This window comes from Scyliorhinus canicula, chromosome 2 (assembly GCF_902713615.1).
Source record: "Scyliorhinus canicula chromosome 2, sScyCan1.1, whole genome shotgun sequence".
NCBI classification, from domain to species: domain Eukaryota; kingdom Metazoa; phylum Chordata; class Chondrichthyes; order Carcharhiniformes; family Scyliorhinidae; genus Scyliorhinus; species Scyliorhinus canicula.
Genome location: NC_052147.1, coordinates 9,109,653 through 9,129,747, shown reverse-complemented (window position 1 = coordinate 9,129,747; position 20,095 = coordinate 9,109,653).

Sequence of the window (20,095 nt, the reverse complement as noted above, 5' to 3'; positions counted from 1 at the left end):
GAAGTAATTGAAATATTAAACTACATATTGGCCCTTTAGCAAATGTCCTTTTTTGCCAATATTTTCACTGCTGTTTGCTTTAACCGTTCTAGTTACAGCTAACTCGAGGCTGATTTCCTTTGGGCCTGGAGAGTTTGAGCTGGTAGTGTTTATGCAAGTAGACTGCATATGATTATACAACATGCAAGTCTTCATATGCACCAAAGAAAGACCCGCCCCATCCCCACTCCCCCCTATCCTCTACTTGGAGCCCCTGAAGCCTAGCTCTTTTTCTCTCCACTTACTTTCAACCTGGACAGGCTTGGAGGATTGAAAGTTCCACTCTTGCTTGAGAGCAGAATCCAGACCCAAGAACATTCTGTGGCTTGTAGGTGCTGAAGGTTTAATGCACCAACTCTGATTTTAGGAAGTGTTCCTGGATGTACAGAAGCTGCAAGTCCCAGTGGAAATTTTTGAATCTGAAATTGTGACCAAGACTGGCACTTAACTCTTGTTTAACTAAATGAACTATAATCCTTTTGGGAATTGCTGTGATTGGTTTATAATACTGGTAGCTTGTATGATACGTTGCAATTTCTTTTGATGCTGTGTTTCGATGTGGGAGATACCAGTTTCTCGTGTGCATCAGATAAACAAAAGTTTAAACTTAATGTTACTGTGTTGTAAGTATAAAGACCAGACTTTAATGCTTTATGTATTACCAAGTTTTAGCAAAAGCTACCAATAAATGGATCAAAAAGTGCTATTTGTGAATAGCATTGTGCATTTGTCACATTTTCCGAGGAAAGGTTACTACTGCAAATCAGTATATTAAACTTGAAGGTTGTGCTTTTCACTGATCGCTGCATTGTTCATTAAACCCTCTCATTCAGTATCAATTGGGTTTCACTAATTTGTAGATTGTTAAATTGGAAAATATTCTGGTAGATCGAAGACTTGAGGGTGGGACTAAAAGCAGACTTAGACTTCAACATTCATTTTGCATGGTCACCATAGTACAAAGTTAAAGTATTACAGATGCTGCAAAGAAAGTGTTAGACACTTGACTACTGTAGCAGCACCTGTGGAGAGAATATTTCAGACCTGTTCAATGTTTCCAGGTACAGCTCTTATCTGGTATATAAAATATTCTAATTGCACAGCATTACTCTTTTTCTCTTTCTAGGAGGTAGATGGGGAAAATTGGAAAGTTGACTCTTGCAAAGTTTAACAATGTGTGTGGTGTAGTCATTAAGCAGTAGGAGCTTATACACAGTGCAGTAGATCATAATTCAACCCTTTTTTTTGAGAGAATAACTTGTTTTGAAGTGAGTTTAGCAAGATGCCAGGGAGCTGATCTGATTTCCTATTGAAAGCCTCCAAATTATTTGGTTCAGCCAGTTTGTGGGAGCAGGCATAGTGGGTCACTCTCCAAAAGGCTTGTTGATAAATTGCACTGTAAATTTCCCTGATTTAGAAGCATTTGCTGCCACATTGTGTCCAGTGTTGGTGGACTTTACATGGGCTCAATCCTTTTCATGGTGTTTGGGTATCACTGGTAAAACCAGCATTTATTGACATCCTAAATTGTGCTTGAAAGTGCCAAAACTGGGAACTGGAGGTGGCCCCTCCACCCTGTCCATTAATTAGATCATGGTTGACCAGTATCATGGACTCTTTAAAAATGTATAAATCTCAAGTTTGGAAACTTTCAATTGATGGTCCTCTGCAACCTCCAGTCTCAACTTTCTAGTGGTTAGTTCTAGACTTCTATTACCCCTTTTTATGTGCCGGAGTGCTTCCTGAGATCATCCCTAGCTATTCCCCTTTGCTCTGGACTGTCCCACCAGAGGAAATTGTTCAATCAGTCAATGTGGACTATAAGCTAACACTTTAGCCCCAGTAACATTCCTGTCAAGTTGCAATTTCAGGGCTAGATTCTCAGATTTTGAGGCTATGTCCCCATGCTGGTGGGGACAGTGGTGTTTTATGACAGAAAAATGGTGGAAAAAGGCCACTGATCCTCTCTTTGGCTGGGGGCTGGCATTAAGGCAATGTAAAGCATCCAGCTGTAGCTGCTAATATGGCCCAGAGAATTGCCGGTGCTGTGCACAGGGCGGGGGCTTGTGCGCCCGGCTGGCGAAACAGTGCCCCCTGACAAAAATTCCCCCCTGCCTGCGGATCGGCCCTCACCTGACTGGACTGAGTCTGCAGCCGGCATCCCGATGGGTGAGACCATCCGTGACCGACGCTGTCGGCAACTCGGCCGATTGGGGGGGGGGGTGCACCTCGGGCAATGTCCTGAGCCCATTGATACGGAAGGCCCCCAATTCAGTCGTGAATGGGGATTCTCTGACTGAACACTTTTGCTGTCGGCTACTGGAGCATCCCACCCAACATCTGTTTTTTTTAAATTCCCAATTAAAGGCAATTTAGTAAAATGGAGCATCCCGATGGTGGAGAATCTAGCCCAATGTGTAGCAAAAAGTAGCTATATAGAAAGTAATTGTTACCCTCCATCACCCCCGTGTGGGGTTATGTTTGCACTTGCTCAGAGCTTTTTTGTGGACTTCCACGCTGGAAGTTGCGGTCAACCAACTATCAAAAAAGCACAGACTGGGCAGCATGGTGCAGTGGTTAGCACTGCTGGCTCACGGCGCCGAGGATCCGGGTTCGATCCTGGACCACTGTCCGTGTGGAGTTTTCACATTCTCCCCGTGTTTGCGTGGGTCTTGCCCCCACAAACCCAAAGATGTGCAGGTTAGGTAGATTGGCCATGCTATATTGCCCCTTAATTGGAAAACAAGAATTGGGTACTAAATAACAAAAGAAGCACAGAGACCTCTGCGGAGCATCTGGGACTGTGTGAAGAGGGCAAGCAACCATGAGCAGCGCAGGCTCTGGACCAAGGATTTTCAGAAGAGTGGATTGGATATTAAAACTGGCACAAAGCAAAATAAACCAAATATAACTGGTTAGATTAGGTAGGAGATAAAACTTACTGTGCTGCCTTTTCAAAGTATCAGTAGTGACAACAGTTTCATGCTATTCCATGTGGTTCAGTGGAAAGTCTGATACCATTCTCACACAACTTGGTAATTTTCTAATTTGTGTGTGCTGTCGCCGGGAGTTATTGTTTACAAAGGTGAGCTCAACAGCTAAATCTGGGCCATTCTGACTTTGCAGTACAAGTCAGTAGATCCTAGCAATATCAGAACAAGCACTGCAGTTCTAGACGCATGTGTATAACAAACAAGCTATTCAACCCTATTGAATCACAAGGAGTCCTATCTGCTCTTCTACGGATCTGGGAGCTAGAGTATAATAGAAACTACAGTGCAGAAGGAGACCATTCGGCCCATCGAGTCTGCACTGGCCCATGTTCCAATAGAGAACCCCACCTAGTCACGATTACCCTACCCTATCCCTGTAACCCCACCTAACATTTGGACACTTTAAGGGTGTGGCCATCTCGCCTAACCTGCATAACTTTAGACTATGAGAGGAAACCGGAGGCAACCCATGCAGAAATGGGGAGAACATGCAAACTCCACAGTCACCCGAGATCAGAATCAAACCGGAGCCCCTGGAGCTGAGGCAGCAGTGTTAACCACTGCCACCGTGCCGCCCGTATCTTGGATCAATCTTACATGGTCTTTCACTGATGTGAGAACTTGGAGTAGGCCATCTAGCCCCTCGAGCCTGCTCCGCCATTCAATGAGATCATGGCTGATCTTTTGTGGACTCAGCTCCACTTTCCCGCCCGAACACCATAACCCTTAATCCCTTTATTCTTCAAAAAAAATCTATCTTTATCTTGTAATGCAGAGCCTGCTTTAAATATTTTACTAGTGTGACCAGAGCATCTACCAACTCACAATTTCAGTGAAACTACTGGGAAATGTGTAGTATTTTAACAGAAACACAATCATTTGGCCCAACAGTTCCATGCTGATGTTTAAACTCCTCGTGAACATATTTTCTATCTCTGCTTCAATTCTTTTTTTCCTCGTGCTTATTTTACTCCCCTTTTAAGCCTCTACACCATTCGCCTAATTACTCGTGGTACAAAGTTCCACACTTTCATCACCCCTTGGGCAAAGGTATTTCTCCTGAATTCCCAGCTGGATTTTTTTTGGTGATCGAGTGACCCAAATTGGTGATCAGTTCTCCCAGGATTGTCTCTAACTTTCCTGCTTTCCAATTCCATCTTTGTGGAAATGAGCCTCAGTCGTTTATTAGCTTTTTAAAATAGCCTTATTAATCTGCGCTGCTACTTTTCGTGATTTGAATATTTGTACTCTTGTTTCAATTTTATTAGAAGAAACGAGGGTAGCGCTATAAATGCCTGCTGCTGAGAAAACAATTGGTCGACTTCCGGTGCTTTCTGATGTGGGTTCAAACGTGTATAAATTATAAACTAAGGTCAGGGATGCAGCCCTTGTCCCTTCCTGGTCTGTGTGACTTGCCTCAGCGTTGAACAATGCCTATCTAAGCTCGATTTTTAAAATAGAAAACAGAACTTACAAGGAGGAAAGAGTGTTGAGCGAGGAATGGGACAGAGTGCGACCATGGCCGGGGGGGGGGGGGGGGGGGGGGGGGGGGGTTGGGCTATCAGGAGGCAATTAGGAGTGTGGGGGGGGGGGGGGGGGATGGGTTGCAGAGGTAAGTGAGATGCAGAGATGGGAGGCAGTGTGGAGCCAGAGAGATGGAGGAATGGGGTGAGAGAAAGCAGAGGGCTGTGCGGAGTGGGAGGGAGTGGAGGACAGGGTGGGTGATGGGTGAGTCGAGGATGAGGGTAGTGGGAAGATTAAAGGGGTGGGGAAGAGGAAACGGCTGCGGGGAGTTGAGATGTGCAAGGCTATGGACCAAGTTTTGGAAAATGGGATGAGAATAGATAGGTCCTCGATGGCTGGCACAAACATAGATCATAGATCATAGAATTTACAGTGCAGAAGGAGGCCATTCGGCCCATCGAGTCTGCACCGGCTCTTGGAAAGAGCACCCGACCCAAGTTCAACACCTCCACCCTATCCCAATAACCCAGTAACCCCACCCAACACTAAGGGCAATTTTGGACACTAAGGGCAATTTATCATGTCCAATCCACCTAACCTGCACATCTTTGGACTGTGGGAGGAAACCGGAGCACCCGGAGGAAACCCACGCACACACGGGGAGGATGTGCAGACTCCGCACAGACAGTGACCCAAGCCGGAATCGAACCTGGGATCCTGGAGCTGTGAAGCCATTGTGCTATCCACAATGCTACCGTGCTGCCCGTGATGGGCTGAAGGACCTCTTGTGCTGTAAAACTCTGAATCTAAATGGTGGAGTGTGCAGAGGGAGAAATGGTGGGGAAGGTGAGGAGCGACGTGGGGGGTAAGGGAAGGGTAAGAGTGCGACCATGTGTTGAACACATGAAGCACAGTGGCACGGTGGTTAGCACTGATGTCTCACAGTGCTAGGTACCCAGGGAAGCACAGTGGCTAGCACTGATGTCTCACAGTGCCTGAGATCCCGGTTTAATTCTGGCCTTTGGTGTCTGTGGAGTTTGCACGTTCTCCCCGCGTCTGCCATGGATTTCCTCCGCTTGCTACGGTTTCCTCCCATAGGCCAAAGATGAGCAGGTTCGGTGGATTGGCCATGATAAATTGCCTCTTAATGTCCAAAGATGTGCAGATTAGGCAGGGTTATTCGGATAGGGCGGAGTGGGCCTACGTAAAGTGATCTTTCAGAGGGTTGGTACAGACTCAATGAGACAAATGGTCTCCGCCTGCAGGGGAGGGATTCTAATCAGTTGTTCACTGGAGCTGCAAACCAAACAAATCTATCGTTTAAGATTGAGGCCAGCAATGAAATGAACAGCTGGCTGACCTCTGCTGGCCTATCTTTCTGGTAATCTAAAGCTAGCTAAAATTTCAGGTTTATTAGATTTTATTGCCTAATGCGCAAATCCGCTGGCAGGAATCGAGTCACTCAAACTGTGCTTACATTGCAGATAAATAAATCATGGAAATTGGAATGGTGTGTTTATTGTGTAGGAAACACAAGAGGGAGGAGAAAGAGAGACAAGCTGGGTTGGTAGATTATGAACAGCTGTCCCAGATTTCCGAGGGATGTTCCGGTTACTCAGAATGGAGTTCCGTCAGAAAAGGGTCAGACCAGAGCAAATCTGGCTGACTCCCCACCATATATCTCCATTCTGTCTTCGCAACAACAACTTACATTTATTTGACACCTTCAATGTATAAGAATGTATATGAATGTCCCAACATCCTTTGGGGGAGGAGGGGGTCGGTACTGGGACGAAAAAAGTAACATTGAACCAAAACAGAGATAGGTCTTAAAGGGACAGGTAGAGAGGCAGAGGATTTAGAGAATTTCAGTGGGTCAAACCAAGTCCGCTGAACGCACGGCTCTCAAGGATTGAGTGAAGGAAATTAAGGCTACTCGAGAGGCCATAATTAAAGGAATACAGGGCTGGAAACCGTGTAAACCACGCCCCCCCCCCCCCCCAAAGGCTGTGGGTACCAGAGAATGTTTGACATGGAATTTACATGTACAGTGGTTATCACTGCAGCCTCACAGCTCCAGGGACCTTGGTTCAATTCCGGCCTCAGGTGACTGTGTGGAGTTTCCCCTCTCCCCCCGTGTCTGCGCGGATTTCCTCCGGGTGCTCCGGTTTTCTCCCACAGTCCAAAGATGAGCAGGTTAGATGGATTGGCCATGATAAATTGCCCCCGAGTGTCCAAAGGTGTGGGGTTACGGGGATAGTGCGGCGAATTAGGCCCAGGTAGGGTGCTTTTTCAGAGAGTGGGTGCAGACTCGATGGGCCAAATGGCCTCCTTCTGCACTGTAGGGATTCTATGGACCCATTTAATGGTGAGTTGAGTGAGGCACTTCATGTTTTGTGTTGATACGGATTGAACAGTATTATACTTTACATAATGTAAAATTCAAACTATTACATAATGTACATGAATAAATTTTATGAATGGAGTGTATGTGTATGGACACAATACAAACATAGAACATAGAACACACACAATGCAGAAGGGGTGAGCACAGTAAGAAGTCTTACAACGCCAGGTTAAAGTCCAACAGGTTTGTTTCAAACACTAGCTTTCGGAGCGCGGCTCCTTCCTCAGGTGAATGGAGAGGTATGTTCCAGAAACATATATGTAGACAAAGTCAGAGATGCCAGACAATGCTTGGAATGCGAGCATTTGTGGGTAATCAAATCTTTACAGATCCAGAGATAGGGGTAACCCCAGGTTAAAGAGGTGTGAATTGTCTCAAGCCAGGATTTTACAAGTCCAGGCCAGATGGTGGGGGGTGAATGTAATGCGACACGAATCCAAGATCCCAGTTGAGGCCAGAAGGGTGTAATGTACCTAATCAGAAGATAAGGTGACGCACCTCCACCTTCACTGGGGCATTGCAGCAGGCCAAAGACGGACATGTGGACACAGGAGCAGGACGATGAGGTGAAATGGAAAGCCACCAGAAGGTTGGGGATCATGCTTGCAGACTGAGTGAAGGTGTTCCGCAAAGCGGTCACCCGGTCTGTGTTTAATCGCCCCAATGGAGTCTTACTGTCATAGAGTCATGGAATACAGAAAGAGGCCATTCAGTCCACCTTGCTTGTGCTGGTCCCTGGAAAGGGCGATCCAATTGGTCTCCACTCCCCTGCTCTTTCCCCAGAGCCCTGGAAAGGTTTTCCTTGTCAAGTATTTATCCAATTCCCTTTTCAAAGTTACTGTTGAACCTGCTTCCACCGTCCTTGCAGACAGCACATTCCACAACCCGCGTGGAAAATATATGTCCCCCTCAGCTCTGCCTGTCTTTCGCTATTATTTGAGTGGTGATTGAAATGAGTCACCCCTGCTCCCCAATCCCCAACCCTGATGGGGTTCTGTTTGATACACACACTTGTAGCCATCTGGGATGGCCACTTACAACTAGGTACAGAGAAATTTGCAAAGCCTAGTGGGTAAAATGGACAAGCCAAGACTCAGACAGGCTCGGAGCCTGAAATGCATGTTTGCAAGCAAGAAGTCCAGACGATATCGAAACTCCGACCAATTAGCATTTTAATGGGGCAGATTAGCATTTGATGGCCCATCTTCACTAAAACAAAGGGCTGGTACTCAAGCAACCGGTACAATCCTAGACATTTTGGCGGCACTCCCTGTTCAAACAACGGGGTCAGTGACTGCTTTGGACACGCCCAGCCATCCAGATCCCTGCCCACTTATTGGCTAAGTAATCGAACGGAGTGATCAGGGATCACCCAATTAGTGGGGCCCAAACTGAAGGACCGCCCAAAAGAGCGCAAAAACCCCCAAGTATAAGAAGAAGAGTTCGCTACATGTTCGTCCTCTCTTGGACCTGGTACCCTGGTCACGGCCGTCTCCAAGTGCAGCAACACCAGAAGCAAGTCCAAGTTCAACGCTCGCTACCAGACGGATGAGCCTAGCTGAGCAGCAGTTACTCCTTCGGGCTCGATAGATCCAGAATCGAACAGCGGCCACTGTTTCTCTGGCCTAAGCCGGGTGCCCGAAGTTAAGTACAGGTTGTTTTAGTCGATAGGTGTGGTTAACTAGTAGTGTTTATATTGCATGACTAATTATGTGTAAATAAAGTCCCTTGATCTTGAACTAACTAACTGGCGTTTGGCTCTTTGATTGATAGCCGGTTGAAACTTGTGGTGGTATCATTCGATACCTGGCGACTCTAAGTATTCGGACATAGACAATGTAGAAAGAAGGCAAATTCACTGATTGCCCTAATTGGAACAGAGCCACAGAAAGGACAGACTAAAAGGAAAAAAAGGCAACACACACTGTTCCTGGATCAAGTCACTCATGCGTTTGGTCTGTGTTCGGTGACATTTTGTTAGGATTCTGGTGAGCTGACAGTCAGCTGCCGGCGAGACTGGCGGCGCGGGCGGGCGCCGGGGTCCTGGGGGGGGGGGGGGGGGGCGAGGCGATCTGGCCCCGGGGGGGTGGTGCCCCCACGGTGGCCTGGCCCGCGATCAGGGCCCACCGATCGGCGGGCGGGCCTGTGCCGTGTGGGGAAGAGACCCCTCGCCCCGCCGGGTAGGGGAGAATCACGGCCAATGTCTTTTAGTTGGAGGAGGAGGAGTTGGGGGGGAGGAGATTAAAAAATACAACATTGCCAATTTTATGACCGTTACATTGAATATAACAGTTTATATCTATCTATATATCTAGCACACTATCAATAACAGATAGTCTGCAGGGAAACTTCATTTTTTAAACTTTTAAGCGTCCGTACTAGTTATTTCTAGTCTAAGTACAAAACATAACTAACCTGGTTCAAAATGTATATTTTAAATTCCTCCAAGGCAATACAAAACAATGTTTGTTTAAAGAATTGCAAACAAGAACAACCCATATAAATATTATTTTTGCACCTATTTCTCATTTCTTCTAAAACCCTACTGTAATGATGTCTGGAATAGTACAACTCCTCTGTTCCTCATCTGTAGCATTCACACTTAAGTAACAGCAAGCAGCAGAGGCCTCACTGTAACATTGACAGCAAATTATGGCTTTAGTCTCTGGCCTTGTCTTGATCATTCAGTCCAGAGCAAGGTGGATAAACCGTAAAATCAGAGTCATGATGTGGAGATGCCGGACTAGGTTGGGCACAGGAGGCAGTCTTACAACAGCAGGTTAAAGTCCAACAGGTTTGTTTGGAATCACTAGCTTTCGGTGTGTAGCTCCTTCACTCACCTGATGAAGGAGCTGCGCTCCGAAAGCTAGTGATTCCAAACAAACCTGTTGGACTTGAACCTGCTGTTGTAAGACTTCTTACTTAAAATTAGAACCATAGTTGAACCATAGAATCTGAGAATTGTTACAGCGCAGAAGGAGGCCATTTGGCCCATTGACTCTGCACTGACCCACTGAAAGAGCACCCTATGTAGGCCCAGCCAGTCCCCCGTCCGAACCCCTGTAACCCCACCTAACCTACAATCCTTGGACACTCAGGGGCAATTTATCATGGCCAATCCACCTAATCTGCACATCTTTGGACTGTGGCAGGAAACCGGAGCCCCCAGAAGAGCCAGGCTCTTTTTCAGGGGTCATGTCGAGAAACATGGGCAGAATTCTCTGATAATGGGGCTATGCCCCCCCACGCCCGGGAGAAAACAGGCGCAAATCACTCTGGACTTTCTTGGCCCGCTGTGTTGGTCCACGCAACATGGCAGACCCACACAGCGGGCCGTCCCCGACAATATAGGCCCCTCCCCAGATTGCACGCCCGCTGATCGGCGGATCCCGATCGCGAATCTGGCTGTCCTGGAGGCCTCCCCCCACCCCCGGTGACGGATCACCCCCCCCCCCCCCCCCCCCCCCACCAGGACGGCCCTATGTCCGCAGCCGCCACTCCAAGTGCCCCGCCGGGTGGAACCATGAGTGAACCCCACCGGCGGGAACTCGGCCAGTTGCCGGCGGAGAATCTTTCAATGGCCCCCGATCGGCGCCGCGCCGACTGCGTGCGGTCCCCGGAGAATCACGGGAAGACGTCGGACCCTCTCGCGGGTCTGACGCCCCATTCTCTGCCCGCGCACCGAGCGCGATTGCGCCCCCTTTCTTCATACAAAGGGAGGTGGAAATTTGGAACTCTCTCTCTCTCTCTCTGTTTAGATTGAAGGCCAATTGAAAATGTCAACAACAGAATATGTGTCAGGTAAGGGTATTAAGAGCTACGGAACAAGGACAGGTCGATAGTGTAAGATAGAGATCAAGGGCAGCACAGTGGAACAGTGGTTAGCACTGCTGCCTCACGGCGGCGAGGTCCCAGGTTCGATCCCGGCTCTGGGTCACTGTCCGTGTGGAGTTTGCACATTCTCCCCGTGTCTGCATGGGTTTCACCCCCACAACCCAAAGATGTGCAGGGTAGGTGGATTGGCCATGCTAAATTGCCCCTTAATTGGAAAAAATGAATTGGGTACTCTAATTTTAAAAAAAAAGATAAAGATCAATCGTGATCCAGCTGAACAGCAGATGGGCTTGAGGCATTTGAACGCCCTATTTTCAGCTCCCGAACTCTGTCTGCCCTAATTGAGGGAGGGAAGCAATTGCGGAATTCCTGAGCATTCCGCAATGATTCAGACTGGAGAGTCCGTGCAGAGAAATATCCCAAGGTGCTTCTTGGGAGTTTTATCAAACATGATACCACGACACACAAGGGCAGGTGACCAAAACTTGGTCAATTACGAAGGTTTTAAGGAACTTCTAAAAAGAGGCAAGAGAGGCAGAACAGCAGAGAGGCTGCGAGGAAATGACAGGTTTCAGAGCCCAGGTAGCTGAAGGCACAGCCATCAACAGTGGAGCACAGATATCTTGGTGGAAGGGTTGTAGGTCTGAAGGGGATTACAGAGACATAGCTAGGTAAGATAGTGACTGCTGCGGGCACCTACATGGAGTTAAATCTCTGCCCTTTCAGCACAGGTTAGCACCTGAACGTGAGACTAAGACATTGGGGTCATTGCTGTGTTTGCCGTACCAGGAATGCTCTCCGCCAGCCGTTCTGGAATGTGAGAGTTGTTCGCCACACAAATCCCTTTAAAATCATTCCCACAGTCCACATGGACTTCAGTAAAGCGTTTGACAAGGTTCTGCATGGGAGACTGGTCAAGGAAGTAATAGACCATTGGGATCCAGGGCAATTTGGCAACGTGGATCCAAAATTGGCTGAGTGGCAGGAGGCAGAGAGAGGGGAATGGCCGAAGGTTGTTTTTGTGACTGGGAGCCTATGTCCAGTGGTGTACCGCAGGGATCGGTGCTGGCTCCCTTGTTGTTTGTAGTGTACATTAATGATCTGGACATGAATGTTGGGGGGGGGAGGGGTATGATCAGCAGGTTTGCAGATAACACACAAATTGGTGATGTGATAAATAGCGGGTTAGCTTACAGGGCGATTTAGACAGGCTGGTCAGATGGCAGAACAGTGGCAAATGGAAATTAACCCTGAAAAGCATGAGGTATTTTGGAATGACTAACAAGGAAAGGGAATATACGATGCACGGAAGGATGTTAGGAAGTACAGAGGACCAAAGGGATATTGGGGTGCACATCCAAGGCAGCAGGACAGGTAGATCAGGTGGTTAAGAAGCACATGGGATACTTGCCTTTATTAACCGAGACGTAGACTATAAGAGCCGGGAGGTTAGAATGGAGCTGTATAAAATGCTCATTAGGCCACAACTAGAGCACTGTGTGCATTTCTGGCTAACACATTATAGGAGGGATGCGATTGCCCTAGAGAGGGTGCAGAGGAGATTCACCCTGGGCTGGAGCTTTTCAGCTGTGAAGAGAGGCTGGTTAGGCTGGGGTTGTTTTCCTTCGAGCAGAGAAGACTGAGGGGGGACCTGATTGATGTGTACAGAATTATGAGGGACATAGCTAGGGTAGATAGGAAGAAACATTTCCCCTGAGTAGAGGATGTAATGATATGTCTATATGTAGATAACTAAAGGGTTAATTATTACATCTCAGTGTAACACAACCACTAGAGGGCACCAGTGGATCCCACTATAAACAAGAACACCAAGAGGATCTTTTTCTCTCTCTCTCTTCCAACCAGGAGTGACTAGAGTGTAAGATAGATAGATCACAAAATAGTTTGGTAGTGTAGTTTGAATTAGTTAATATTTTAATCTGAATTACTTGATTACTAGTTATAATTCTGTGGCGTGTACAAACTCAATATTAATCAATCGTTCCTCAAAAAATGAGTTGGCTTTAAGTTGAAGACTCGTGGTTTCTTCAGGATCACACCATCAGACCCTTCTGGATAAGAAGCAAAGAGTAATGAGATATATTACCAAAATAATAATATAGCAGAGGGGGGTCAATAACCAGGGGGCATAGATTTAAGGTAAGGGGTAGGAAATTTAGAGGGTATTTGAGGAAAAGCTTTTTCACCCAGAGTCTGGAACTCACTGCCTGAAAGGGTGGAGGAGACAGAGACCCTCACAACATTTAAGAAGTGTTTGGACAAGTACCTGAAACACCACAACATCCAGCCTCGTACCAAGTGCTGAAAGATAGGATGAGAATAGTTAGTTGACACAATGGGCTGAAGGGCCTTTTTCTGTGCTGTATAACTCTACGACCATGACTAATCAGGTGAAGGCACCATCTCAACAGCAGAGATGGCAGGCAAAACATAAGCTGAGACCAGGAGGGCAAGCGAGACTCTCGAGATCGTGAAGTATCCACTCGAAAAGGATAAGATTTGACATGAGAGAGTGTCCCAAATGTTGACAGCACAAGAGATGACAAGAGGCCAGCATCATAATCTGTACAGACGGCAGCAAATGCCAGCGAAAGATCTGGATAGATTCCAACCACATGGGATGATTTCAAAGCATTTGCTCTTCTGGTTTTATTGAGACCACATCAACAGACAGAATATTGCATTTCTATCAAGTTCAGGCACCAGGGATGCTGGAATGAAATAGGACCAAGATTCATCTTGTTCACCTTCTATCATCCTGGTGGTCACATATAATGATAATCTCTATTGTCACAAGTAGGCTTACATTAACACTGCAATGAAGTTACTGTGAAAAGCCCCTAGTTGCCACATTCCGGCGCCTGTTTGGGTACACTGAGGGAAAATTCAGAATATCCAAATGACCTAACAGCACGTCCTTTGGGACTGTGGGAGGAAACCGGAGCACCCGGAGGAAACCCACGCAGACACGGGGAGAACATGCAGACTCCGCACAGACCCAAGCTGGGACCCCGGAGCTGTGAAGCAACAGTGCTAGCCACTGTGCTACCGTGCTGCCCATGGTGCAGCAATAACGGGGTTATTGATGAATCACCATGATCAATCATTGTCAATCAGTCGAGAACAGAGGTGAGGAAATCTCCCAGTGGTAGAGACCTTTAGCAAGGTCCAAAATTCCTTCTGAGCCACATGTTAACCTAGTTTTAGTTACTTTGCGGCAGTTTAATCAACAAAATGAAAACTCATCCCAACAGGTGCCCAGGCTCCCATAGGCACACTTTAAAAGTTTCTAAACATTAAAAATATATACACTATATACCTTAATATGGTCAGACTATTTACATTGCCTGACTCCAGAATATAGCATAACCTGACCCCATTATATACCCTAATGTGCCACCTTCATAGGCCATAACATGACAGTGCCATGTACCCCAACATGGTCAACTATGTACCACAAAGCACACAGTGCAACATTTAAGTCTGAAAATACCTTCATCTGCAAAGTAAAAACTTGCAACCCAGCATAAGCAATGAACACCTTTGTATATAGTAACATCCCATAGACAGAAATGAGACGATTGTCTTGTGAATCAGTTTTAGGTTAAGTGAAGAGCCTGCAGTGGGAAAGACGGCTTACTGACAAAGTAAAGAATCCTTTACATCCCCTGGGTATCAGCCTTACACCTGATCCAGAGGAGGACACCTCCAGTGAAATGGCACTTTCCCAGCACTATACAGGAATGCCAGGCAACATTAATATCACAACACAATAAAACTGACAATAATATCACCCCAAATATCACCCCAAAATCCACAATAATATCACCAAAACTTACAGTAATATCACCCCAAAATCCACAATAATATCACCCCAAATATCACCCCAAATATCACCCCAAATCCACAATAATATCACCGAAAACTTACAGTAATATCACCCGCAAAACTGACAGCAATATCACCCCCAAAACTGACAGTAATATCACCCCCAAAACTGACAGCAATATCACCCCCAAAACTCACAGTAATATCACCCCCAAAACTGACAGTAATATCACCCCCAAAACTGACAGTAATATCACCCCCAAAACTGACAGTAATATCAGCCCCAAAACTGACAGTAATATCACTCCCAAAATTGACAGTAATATCACCCCCAAAACTGACAGTAATATCACCCCCAAAACTGACAGTAATATCACCCCCAAAACTGACAGTAATATCACCCCCAAAACTGACAGTAATATCACTCCCAAAATTGACAGTAATATCACCCCCCAAAACTGACAGTAATATCACCCCCAAAACTCACAGTAATATCACCCCCAAAACTGACAGTAATATCACCCCCAAAACTCACAGTAATATCACCCCCCCCAAAACTGACAGTAATATCACCCCCAAAATCACAGTAATATCACCCCCAAAACTGACAGTAATATCAGCCCCAAAACTGACAGTAATATCACTCCCAAAATTGACAGTAATATCACCCCCAAAACTGACAGTAATATCACCCCCAAAACTGACAGTAATATCACTCCCAAAATTGACAGTAATATCACCCCCCCAAAACTGACAGTAATATCACTCCCAAAACTGACAGTAATGTCACCCCCCAAAACTCACAGTAATATCACCCCAAAACTGACAGTAATATTGCCCCCAAAACTCACAGGCATATCACCCCCAAAACGCACAGTAATATCACCCCCAAAACTCACAGTAATATCACCCTTAATACTGGCAGTAATATCACCCCCAAAACTGACAGTAATATTGCCCCCAAAACTCACAGTAATATCATCCCCAAAACTGACAGTAATATCACCCCCAAAATTGACAGTAATATCACCCCCAAAACTGACAGTAATATCACCCCCAAAACTGACAGTAATATCACTCCCAAAATTGACAGTAATATCACCCCCCAAAACTGACAGTAATATCACTCCCAAAACTGACAGTAATGTCACCCCCAAAACTCACAGTAATATCACCCCAAAACTGACAGTAATATTGCCCCCAAAACTCACAGGCATATCACCCCCAAAACGCACAGTAATATCACCCCCAAAACTCACAGTAATATCACCCTTAATACTGGCAGTAAAATCACCCCCAAAACTGACAGTAATATTGCCCCCAAAACTCACAGGCATATCACCCCCAAAACTCACAGTAATATCACCCCCAAAACTCACAGTAATATCACCCCTAATACTGGCAGTAATATCACCCCCAAAACTGACAGTAATATCACCCCCAAAACTGACAGTAATATCACTCCCAAAACGGAGTAATATCACCCCAAAACTGACAGTAATACCACCCCCCAAAACTGACAGTAATATCACCCCCAAAACTGACAGTAATATCACCCCCAAAATCACAGTAATATCACCCCCAAAACTGACAGTAATGACACCCCCAAAACTCACAGTAATATCACCCCCAAAACTCACAGTAATATCACCCCAAAACTGACAGTAATATCACCCCCAAAACTCACAGTAATATCACCCCCAAAACTGACAGTAATATCACCCCCAAAACTGACAGTAATATCACTCCCAAAACGGAGTAATATCACCCCCAAAATTGACAGTAATATCACCCCCAAAACTGACAGTAATATCACTCCCAAAACGGAGTAATATCACCCCAAAACTGACAGTAATATCACCCCCCAAAACTGACAGTAATATCACCCCAAAAACTGACAGTAATATCACCCCCAAAATCACAGTAATATCACCCCCAAAACTGACAGTAATGACACCCCCAAAACTCACAGTAATATCACCCCCAAAACTCACAGTAATATCACCCCAAAACTCACAGTAATATCACCCCCAAAATCACAGTAATATCACCCCCAAAACTGACAGTAATAACACCCCCAAAACTCACAGTAATATCACCCCCAAAACTGACAGTAATATCACCCCCAAACTCACAGTAATATCACCCCCAAAACTCACAGTAATATCACCCCCAAAACTGACAGTAATATCACCCCCAAAACTGACAGTAATATCATCCCCAAAACTCACAGTAATATCACCCCCAAAACTCACAGTAATATCACCCCCAAACTCACAGTAATATCATCCCCAAAACTCACAGTAATATCATCCCCAAAACTGACAGTAATAACACCCCCAAAACTGACAGTAATATCACTCCCACAACTGACAGTAATATCACCCCAAAACTCACAGTAACATCACCCCCAAAACTGACAGTAATATCACCCCCAAAACTGACAGTAATATCACCCCCAAAACTGACAGTAATATCACCCCAAAACTCACAGTAATATCACCCCCAAAACTCACAGTAATATCACCCCCAAAACTCACAGTAATATCACCCCCAAAACTGACAGCAATATCACCCCCAAAACTGACAGTAATATCACCCCCTAAACTGACAGTAATATCACCCCCAAAACTGACAGTAATATCACCCCCAAAACTCACAGTAATATCACCCCCAAAACTGACAGTAATATCACCCCCAAAATCACAGTAATATCACCCCCAAAACTCACAGTAATATCACCCCCAAAACTGACAGTAATATCACCCCCAAAACTGACAGTAATATCACCCCCAAAATCACAGTATTATCACCCCCAAAACTCACAGTAATATCACCCCCAAAACTGACAGTAATATCACCCCCCAAAAATGACACCAATATCACCCCCAAAACTGACAGTAATATCACTCCCAAAACTGACAGTAATATCACCCCTAATACTGGCAGTAATATCACCCCCAAAACTGACAGTAATATCACCCCCCAAAACTGACAGCAATATCACCCCCAAAACTGACAGTAATATCACCCCTAATACTGGCAGTAATATCACCCCCAAAACTGACAGTAATATCACCCCCCAAAACTGACAGCAATATCACCCCCAAAACTGACAGTAATATCACCCCCAAAACTGACAGTAATATCACCCCCAAAACTGGCAGTAATATCACCCCCAAAACTGACAGTAATATCACCCCCAAAACTCACAGTAATATCACCCCCAAAACTGACAGCAATATCACCCCCAAAACTGACAGTAATATCACTCCCAAAATTGACAGTAATATCACCCCCAAAACTGACAGTAATATCACCCCCAAAACTGACAGTAATATCACTCCCAAAATTGACAGTAATATCACCCCCCAAAACTGACAGTAATATCACTCCCAAAACTGACAGTAATATCACCCCCAAAACTCACAGTAATATCACCCCCCAAAACTGACAGTAATATCACCCCCAAAACTGACAGTAATATCACCCCCAAAACTCACAGTAATATCACCCCCCCCCCCAAAACTGACAGTAATATCACCCCCAAAATCACAGTAATATCGCCCCCAAAACCGACAGTAATATCACCCCCAAAACTGACAGTAATATCACCCCCAAAACTGACAGTAATATCACTCCCAAAACTGACAGTAATATTGCCCCCAAAACTCACAGGCATATCACCCCCAAAACGCACAGTAATATCACCCCCAAAACTCACAGTAATATCACCCCCAATACTGGCAGTAATATCACCCCCAATACTGACAGTAATATTGCCCCCAAAACTCACAGGTATATCACCCCCAAAACTCACAGTAATATCACCCCCAAAACTCACAGTAATATCACCCCTAATACTGGCAGTAATATCACCCCCAAAACTGACAGTAATATCACCCCCAAAACTGACAGTAATATCACTCCCAAAACGGAGTAATATCACCCCAAAACTGACAGTAATATCACCCCCCAAAACTGACAGTAATATCACCCCCAAAACTGACAGTAATATCACCCCCAAAATCACAGTAATATCACCCCCAAAACTGACAGTAATATCACCCCCAAAACTCACAGTAATATCACCCCAAAACTGACAGTAATATCACCCCCAAAACTCACAGTAATATCACCCCCAAAACTGACAGTAATATCACCCCCAAAACTGACAGTAATATCACCCCCAAAACTGACAGTAATATCACTCCCAAAACGGAGTAATATCACCCCCAAAATTGACAGTAATATCACCCCCAAAACTGACAGTAATATCACCCCCAAAACTGACAGTAATATCACCCCCAAAACTGACAGTAATAACACCCCCAAAACTCACAGTAATATCACCCCCAAAACTGACAGTAATATCACCCCCAAACTCACAGTAATATCATCCCCAAAACTCACAGTAATAACACCCCCACAACTGACAGTAATATCCCTCCCAAAACTCACAGTAATATCACCCCCAAAACTGACAGTAATATCACCCCCAAAACTGACAGTAATATCACCCCCAAAACTCACAGTAACATCACCCCAAAACTGACAGTAATATCACCCCCAAAACTGACAGTAATATCACTCCCAAAACTGACAGTAATATCACCCCCAAAACTGACAGTAATATCACCCCCAAAACTGACAGTAATATCACCCCCAAAACTCACAGTAATATCACCCCCAAAACTCACAGTAATATCACCCCCAAAACTCACAGTAATATCACCCCCAAAACTCACAGTAATATCACCCCCAAAACTCACAGTAATATCACCCCCAAAACTCACAGTAATATCACCCCCAAAACTGACAGTAATATCACCCCCAAAACTGACAGTAATATCACCCCCAAAACTCAGTGATATCACCCCAAAACTGACAGTAATATCACCCCAAAACTGACAGTAATATCACCCCCAAAACTGACAGTAATATCACCCCCAAAACTCACAGTAATATCACCCCCAAAACTGACAGCAATATCACCCCCAAAACTGACAGTAATATCACCCCCAAAACTGACAGTAATATCACCCCCAAAACTGACAGTAATATCACCCCCAAAACTGACAGCAATATCACCCCCAAAACTGACAGTAATATCACCCCCAAAACTGACAGTAATATTGCCCCCAAAACTGACAGTAATATCACCCCCAAAACTGACAGTAATATTGCCCCCAAAACTGACAGTAATATCACCCCCAAAACTGACAGTAATATCATCCCCAAAACTGACAGTAATATCACCCCCAAAACTGACAGTAATATCACCCCTAATACTGGCAGTAACATTGCCTCTATACAAACAGCAATGTCACCTCCTTACTCACCATGGGATGTTAATGGTCTAGTGCTTTTGACAGATAAGAAAGTGGATCAATTAATGTTTTTGAGTCTAGTAATTTATCTGTTTTTGGATTGTCTGAGGTGGCAGAATGTAGGGTCAGCCAGCTCGCCTACTAATGCTAATGAAACACTCTGTGAAGGGGTTGCAAGT